A 7,500-nucleotide genomic window follows, 5' to 3' on the forward strand; every position below is an offset into this window, starting at 1 on the left:
AGGATTAGGTTTAGGGTTAGGGTTAGGGTTAGGGTTAGGGTTAGGGTAAGGGTTAGGGTTTAGGGTTAGGGTTTTGGTTATTGTTAGGTTTAGGTTTTAGGGTTTAGTGTTTAGGGTTTAAGGTTTAGGGATTAGGATTGTTTAAGCTTTAGGGTTGTTTAGGTTAAGGGTTTAGGGTTTAGAGTTTATGATTGTTTAAGGTTTAGGGTTGTTTAGGGTATAGTGTTTAGGGTTAAAAGTTTAGGGTTCTTTAGGGTTTAGTGTTTAGGGTTTAGGGTTGTTTAAGGTTTAGTGTTTAAGGTTTAGGTTTTAGGGTTGTTTTGGGTTTAGTGTTTAGTGTTGTTTAGGGTATAGTGTTAATGGTTTAGGGTTTAGGGTTATTTAGGCTTTAGTGTTTAAGGTTTAGGGTATAGGGTTGTTTAGGGTTTAGTCTTTAGGGTTGTTTATGGTTTAGTGATTAGGGTTGTTAAGTGTTGTTTAGAGGTTAGTGTTTAGGGTTATTCAGGATTTATGATTTAGGGTTGTTCAGGGTTTAGGATTTATGGTTGTTCAGGGTTTAGGATTTAGGGATTAAGGTTAAGGGGTTAGGGTTAGGGTTAAGGTTAGGGTTAGGGTTAGGGTTAGGGTTAGGGTTAGGGTTAGGGTTAGGGTTAGGGTTAAGGTTAGGGTTAGGGTTAGGGTTAGGGTTAGGGTTATGGTTAGTGTTAGGATTAGGGTTAGGGTTAGGGTCAGGGTTAGGTTTAGGGTTAGGGTTAGGGTTAGTGTTAGATTTAGGGTCAGGTTTAGGTTAATTGTTAGATTTAGGGTTTAGGGTTTAAGGTTTATGGTTTAGGATTATTATGGTTTAGGGTGGATTAGATTTAGTGTTTAGAGTTTAGTGTTATGGTTACGGTTAGTGTTAGGGTTAGGGTTAGGGTTAGGTTTAGGGTTAGGGTAATGGATAGGGTTAGAGTTAGGGTTAGGGTTAGGGTAAGGGTTAGGGGTTAGTGTTAGGGTTTGGGTTAGGGTTAGGGTTAGGGTTAGGGTTAGGGGTTAGGGTTAGTGTTAGTGTTAGGGTTATTATTAGGGTGTTAGGTTTAAGTTTAGGAATAGTGTTAGGGTTAGAATTAGAAATAGGTTTAGTGTTAGGATTAGGGTCAGGGTTAGGTTTAGGGTTAGGGTTAGGGTTAGGGTTAGGGTTAGGGTCAGGGAGGGTTTAGGGCTAGGGTTAGGGTTAGGGTTAAATTTAGGGTTAGGTTTAGGTTTATTGTTAGATTTAGGATTTAGGGTCTAAGGTTTATGGTTTAGGATTGTTTAAGGTTTAGGGTGGATTAGGTTTAGGGTTTAGACTTTAGTGTTATGGTTACGGTTAGGGTTAGGGTTAGGGTTAGGGTTAGGGTTAGGATTAGGGTTAAGGTTAGGGTTAGGATTAGGTTTAGGGTTAGGGTTAGGGTTAGGATTAGGGTTAGGGTTAGGTTTAGGGTTAGGGTTAGGATTAGGGTTAGGGTTAGGGTTAGGGTTAGGGTAAGGGTTTGGGGTTAGGGTTAGGGTTATGGTTATTGTTAGGTTTAGGGTTTAGGGTTTAGTGTTTAGGGTTTATGGTTTAGGGTTTAGGATTGTTTAAGATTTAGGGTGGTTTAGGTTAAGGGTTTAGGGTTTAGAGTTTAGGATTGTTTAAGGTTTAGGGTTGTTTAGGGTATAGTGTTTAGGGTTAAAAGTTTAGGGTTGTTTAGGGTTTAGTGTTTAGGGTTTAGGGTTGTTTAAGGTTTAGTGTTTAAGGTTTAGGTTTTAGGGTTGTTTTGGGTTTAGTGTTTAGTGTTATTTAGGGTATAGTGTTAATGGTTTAGGGTTTAGGGTTATTTAGGGTTTAGTGTTTAAGGTTTAGGGTACAGGTTTGTTTAGGGTTTAGTGTTTAGGGTTGTTTATGGTTTAGTGATTAGGGTTGTTTAGGGTTGTTTAGAGGTTAGTGTTTAGGGTTATTCAGGGTTTATGATTTAGGGTTGTTCAGGGTTTAGGATTTATGGTTTTTCAGGGTTTAGGATTTAGGGATTAAGGTTAAGGGGTTAAGGTTAGGGTTAGGGTTAGGGTTAGGGTTAGGGTTAGGGTTAGAGTTAGGGTTAGAGTTAAGGTTATGGGGTTATGTTAGGCTTAAGGTTAGGGTTAGGGTTATGGGGTTAAGGTTAGGGTTGGGGTTAGGGTTAGGTTTAGGTTTAGGGTTAGGGTTAGGGTTAGGGTTATGGTTATTCTTAGATTTATGGTTTAAAATTTAGGGTTTATGGTTTAAGGTTTAGGGTTTAGGATTGTTTAAGTTTTAGGGTGGTTTACGTTTAGGGTATAGGGTTTAGCGTTTAAGATTGTTTAATGTTTAGGGTTGTTTAGGTTTTAGCGTTTAGAGTTTTTTAGGGTTTTTTTATGGTTGTTTATGATTTAGTGTTTAGGCTTGTTCAGGATTTATGATTTAGGATATTTTAAGGTTTAGGGTTTAAGGTTGTATAGTGTTTTAGGGTTTAGGGTATAATGTTTAGGGTTAAGAGTTTAGGATTGTTTAGGGTATAGTGTTAATGGTTTTAGGGTTTAGGCTTGTTTAGGGTTTAGTGTTTAGTGTTTACGGTTTAGGGTTTTTTAGCGTTTAGTGTTTATAGTTTAGGGTTTAGGGTGCTTTTGGAATTAGTGTTTAGGGTTTTTCGGGGTTTAGAGTTTAGGATTTAGGGTGTTAGGGTTAGTGTTAGGGTTAGGTTTAGGGTTAAGGTGAGGGTTAGGGTGAGGGTTAAGGTTAGGTTTAGGGTTAAGGTTAGTGTTAGTGTTAGAATAAGGGTTAGGGTTAGGGATAGGGATAGGGTTAGGGTTAGGGTTAGGGTTAAGGTTAGGGTTAGGGTTAGGGTTAGGGGTTTGGGTTAGGGTTAGTGTTAGGGGTTAGGGGTTAGTGTTAGGGTTAGGGTTAAGATTAGGGTTAGGGTTAGGTTTAGTGTTAGGGTTATTATTAGTGGGTTAGGTTTTAGTTTAGGATTAGTGTTAGGGTTATAATTAGAAATAGGGTTAGTGTTAGGATTAGGGTCAGGGTTAGGTTTAGAAATATGGTTAGGGTTAGGGTTAAGGGTAGGGTTAGGGTTAGGGTTAGATTTAAAGTTTAGGGTTTAGTGTTAGGATTAGGGACAGTGTGAGGTTTAGGGTTAGGTTTAGGGTTAGGTTTAGGGTTAGTTTTTGGGTTATGATTAGTGTTAGGATTAGGATTAGGGTTAGGGTCAGGTTTATGTTTAGGGTTAGGGTTAGGGTTAGATTTAGGGTTAGGTTTAGGTTTATTGATAGATTTAGGGTTTAGGGTTTAAGGTTTATTGTTTAGGATTGTTTAAGTTTAAGGGTGGATTAGGTTTAGGGTTTAGAGTTTAGTATTATGGTTACGGTTAGGGTTAGGGTTAGGGTTAGAGTTAGGGTTAGGGTTAGGGTTAGGGTTAGGGTTAAGGTTAGGGTTAGTGTTAGGGTTAGGGTTAAGGTTAGTGTTAGGATTAGGGTTAGGGTTAGGGTCAGGGTTAGGTTTAGGGTAAGGGATAGGGTTAGGGTTAGATTTAGGGTTAGGTTTAGGTTTATTGTTAGATTTAGGGTTTAGGGTTTAAGGTTTATGGTTTAGGATTGTTTAAGGTTTAGGGTGGATTAAGTTTAGGGTTTAGAGTTTAGTGTCATGGTTACGGTTAGGGTTAGGGTTAGGGATGGGGTTAGGGTTAGGGTTAGTGTTATGGTAAGGGTTAGGTTTAGGGTTAGGGTTAGGGTTAGGGTAAAAGTTAGGGGGTTAGTGTTAGGGTTTGTGTTAGGGTTAGTGTTAGGGTTAGGGTTAGGTTAGGGTTAGGGTTAGGGGTTAGGGTTAGGGTTAGGGTTAGGATTAGGGTTATGGTTAGGGTTAGGGTAAGGGTTAGGGGTTAGGGTTAGGGTTATGGTTATTTTTAGGTTTAGGGTTTAGGGTTTAGTGTTTAGGGTTTAAGGTTTAGGGTTTATGATTGTTTAAGATTTAGGGTGGTTTAGGTTAAGGGTTTAGGGTTTAGAGTTTAGGATTGTTTAAGGTTTAGGGTTGTTTAGGGTATAGTGTTTAGGGTTAAAAGTTTAGGGTTGTTTAGGCTTTAGTGTTTAGAGTTTAGGGTTGTTTAAGTTTTAGTGTTTAAGGTTTAGGTTTTAGGGTTGTTTTGGGTTTAGTGTTTAGTGTTGTTTAGGGTATAGTGTTAATGGTTTAGGGTTTAGGGTTATTTAGGGTTTAGTGTTTAAGGTTTAGGATATAGGGTTGTTTAGGTTTTAGTGTTTAGGGTTGTTTATGGTTTAGTGATTAGGGTTGTTTAGAGGTTAGTGTTTAGGGTTATTCAGGGTTTATGATTTAGGGTTGTTCAGGGTTTAGGATTTATGGTTGTTCAGGGTTTAGGGTTTAGGGATTAAGGTTAAGGGGTTAGGGTTAGGGTTAGGGTTAGGGTTAGGGTTAGGGTTAGGGTTAAGGTTAGGATTAGGGTTAGGGTTAAGGTTATGGTTAGTGTTAGGATTAGGGTTACTGTTAGGGTCAGGATTAGGTTTAGGGTTAGGGTTAGGGTTAGGGTTAGATTTAGGGTCAGGTTTAGGTTTATTGTTAGATTTAGGGTTTAGGGTTTAAGGTTTATGGTTTAGGATTGTTTAAACTTTAGGGTGGATTAGGTTTAGGGTTTAGAGTTTAGTGTTATTGTTACGGTTAGTGTTAGGGTTAGGGTTAGGGTTAGGGTTAGGGTTATGTTAGGGTTAGGGTTAGGGTTAGGGTTAGGTTAGGGTTAGGGTTAGGGTTAGGGTTAGGGTTAGGGTTAGGGTTTAGGGTTTAGAGTTTAGGGTTTAAGGTTTTGGGTTTAGGATTGTTTAAGATTTAGGGTGGTTTAGGTTAAGGGTTTAGGGTTTAGAGTTTAGGATAGATTAAGGTTTAGGGTTGTTTAGGGTATTGTGTTTAGGTTTAAAAGTTTAGGGTTGTTTAGGGTTTAGTGTTTAGGGTTTAGGGTTGTTTAAGGTTTAGTGTTTAAGGTTTAGGTTTAAGGGTTTTTTTGGGTTTAGTGTTTAGTGTTGTTTAGGGTATAGTGTTAATGGTTTAGGGTTTAGGGTTATTTAGGGTTTAGTGTTTAAGGTTTAGGGTATAGGGTTGTTTAGGGTTTAGTGTTTAGGGTTGTTTATGGTTTAGTGATTAGGTTTGTTTAGGGTTGTTTAGAGGTTAGTGTTTAGGGTTATTCAGGGTTTATGATTTAGGGTTGTTCAGGGTTTAGGATTTATGGTTGTTCAGGGTTTAGGGTTTAGGGATTAAGGTTAAGGGGTTAAGGTTAGGGTTAGGGTTAGGGTTAGCATTAGGGTTAGAGTTAGGCTTAGATTTAAGGTTATGGGGTTATGTTAGGCTTAAATTAGGGTTAGGGTTATGGGGTTAAGGTTAGGGTTGGGGTTAGGGTTAGGTTTAGGTTTAGGGTTAGGGTTAGGGTTATGGTTATTCTTAGACTTATGGTTTAAAATTTAGGGTTTATGGTTTAAGGTTTAGGGATTAGGATTGTTTAAGTTTTAGGGTGGTTTAGGTTTAGGGTATAGGGTTTAGCGTTTAAGATTGTTTAATGTTTAGGGTTGTTTAGGTTTTAGCGTTTAGAGTTGTTTAGGGTTTTTTAGGGTTGTTTATGATTTAGTGTTTAGGCTTGTTCAGGATTTATGATTTAGGATATTTTAAGGTTTAGGGTTTAAGGTTGTATAGTGTTTTAGGGTTTAGGGTATAATGTTTAGGGTTAAGGGTTTAGGGTTGTTTAGGGTATAGTGTTAATGGTTTTAGGGTTTAGGATTGTTTAGAGTTTAGTGTTTAGGATTTAGGGTTTAGGGTTTTTTAGCGTTTAGTGTTTATAGTTTAGGGTTTAGGGTGCTTTTAGAATTAGTGTTTAGGGTTTTTCGGGGTTTAGGGTTTAGGATTTAGGGTGTTAGGGTTAGTGTTAGGGTTAGGTTTAGGGTTAAGGTGAGGGTTAGGGTGAGGGTTAAGGTTAGGGTTAGGGTTAAGGTTAGTGTTAGTGTTAGAATAAGGGTTAGTGTTAGGGATAGGGTTAGGGTTAGGGTTAGGGTTAAGGTTAAAGTTAGGGTTAGGGTTAGGGTTAGGGTTAGGGTTAGGTTTAGTGTTAGGGTTATTATTAGGGGTTAGGTTTTAGTTTAGGATTAGTGTTAGGGTTAGAATTAGAAATAGGGTTAGTGTTAGGATTAGGGTCAGGGTTAGGTTTAGAAATATGGTTAGGTTTAGGGTTAAGGGTAGGGTTAGGGTTAGGGTTAGATTTAAAGTTTAGGGTTTAGTGTTAGGATTAGGATAGTGTGAGGTTTAGGGTTAGGTTTAGGGTTAGGGTTAGGGTTAGTGCTTGGTTTATGATTAGTGTTAGGATTAGGATTAGGGTTAGGGTCAGGTTTATGTTTTGGGTTAGGGTTAGGGTTAGGGTTAGATTTAGGGTTAGGTTTAGGTTTATTGTTAGATTTATGGTTTAAGGTTTAAGGTTTATGGTTTAGGATTGTTTAAGTTTAAGGGTGGATTAGGTTTAGGGTTTAGAGTTTAGTATTATGGTTACGGTTAGGGTTAGGGTTAGGGTTAGAGTTAGGGTTAGGGTTAGGGTTAGGGTTAGGGTTAAGGTTAGGGTTAGTGTTAGGGTTAGGGTTATGGTTAGTGTTAGGATTAGGGTCAGGGTTAGGGTCAGGGTTAGGTTTAGGGTTAGGGATAGGGTTAGGGTTAGATTTAGGGTTAGGTTTAGGTTTATTGTTAGATTTAGGGTTTAGGGTTTAAGGTTTATGGTTGAGGATTGTTTAAGGTTTAGGGTGGATTAGGTTTAGGGTTTAGAGTTTAGTATTATGGTTACGGTTAGGGTTAGGGTTAGGGTTAGAGTTAGGGTTAGGGTTAGGGTTAGGGTTAGGGTTAAGGTTAGGGTTAGTGTTAGGGTTAGGGTTATGGTTAGTGTTAGGATTAGGGTCAGGGTTAGGGTCAGGGTTAGGTTTAGGGTTAGGGATAGGGTTAGGGTTAGATTTAGGGTTAGGTTTAGGTTTATTGTTAGATTTAGGGTTTAGGGTTTAAGGTTTATGGTTGAGTATTGTTTAAGGTTTAGGGTGGATTAGGTTTAGGGTTTAGAGTTTAGTGTTATGGTTACGGTTAGGGTTAGGGTTAGGGATGGGGTTAGGGTAAGGGTTAAGGTTATGGTAAGGGTTAGGTTTAGAGTTAGGGTTAGGGTTAGGGTAAAAGTTAGGGGGTTAGTGTTAGGGTTTGTGTTAGGGTTAGGGTTAGGGTTAGGGGTTAGGGTTAGTGTTAGGGTTAGGGTTATTATTAGGGGGTTAGGTTTAATTTTAGGATTAGTGTTAGGGTTAGAATTAGAAATAGGTTTAGTGTTAGGATTAGGGTCAGGGTTAGGTTTAGGGTTAGGTTTAGGGTTAGGGTTAGGGTTAGGGTTAGGGTTAGGGTTAGGGTTAGGGTCAGGGAGGGTTTAGGGTTAGGGTTAGATTTAGGGTTTAGGGTCTAAGGTTTATGGTTTAGGATTGTTT

This window comes from Micromys minutus, assembly GCF_963924665.1.
Source record: "Micromys minutus genome assembly, chromosome: 11".
In the NCBI taxonomy this organism is placed as follows: domain Eukaryota; kingdom Metazoa; phylum Chordata; class Mammalia; order Rodentia; family Muridae; genus Micromys; species Micromys minutus.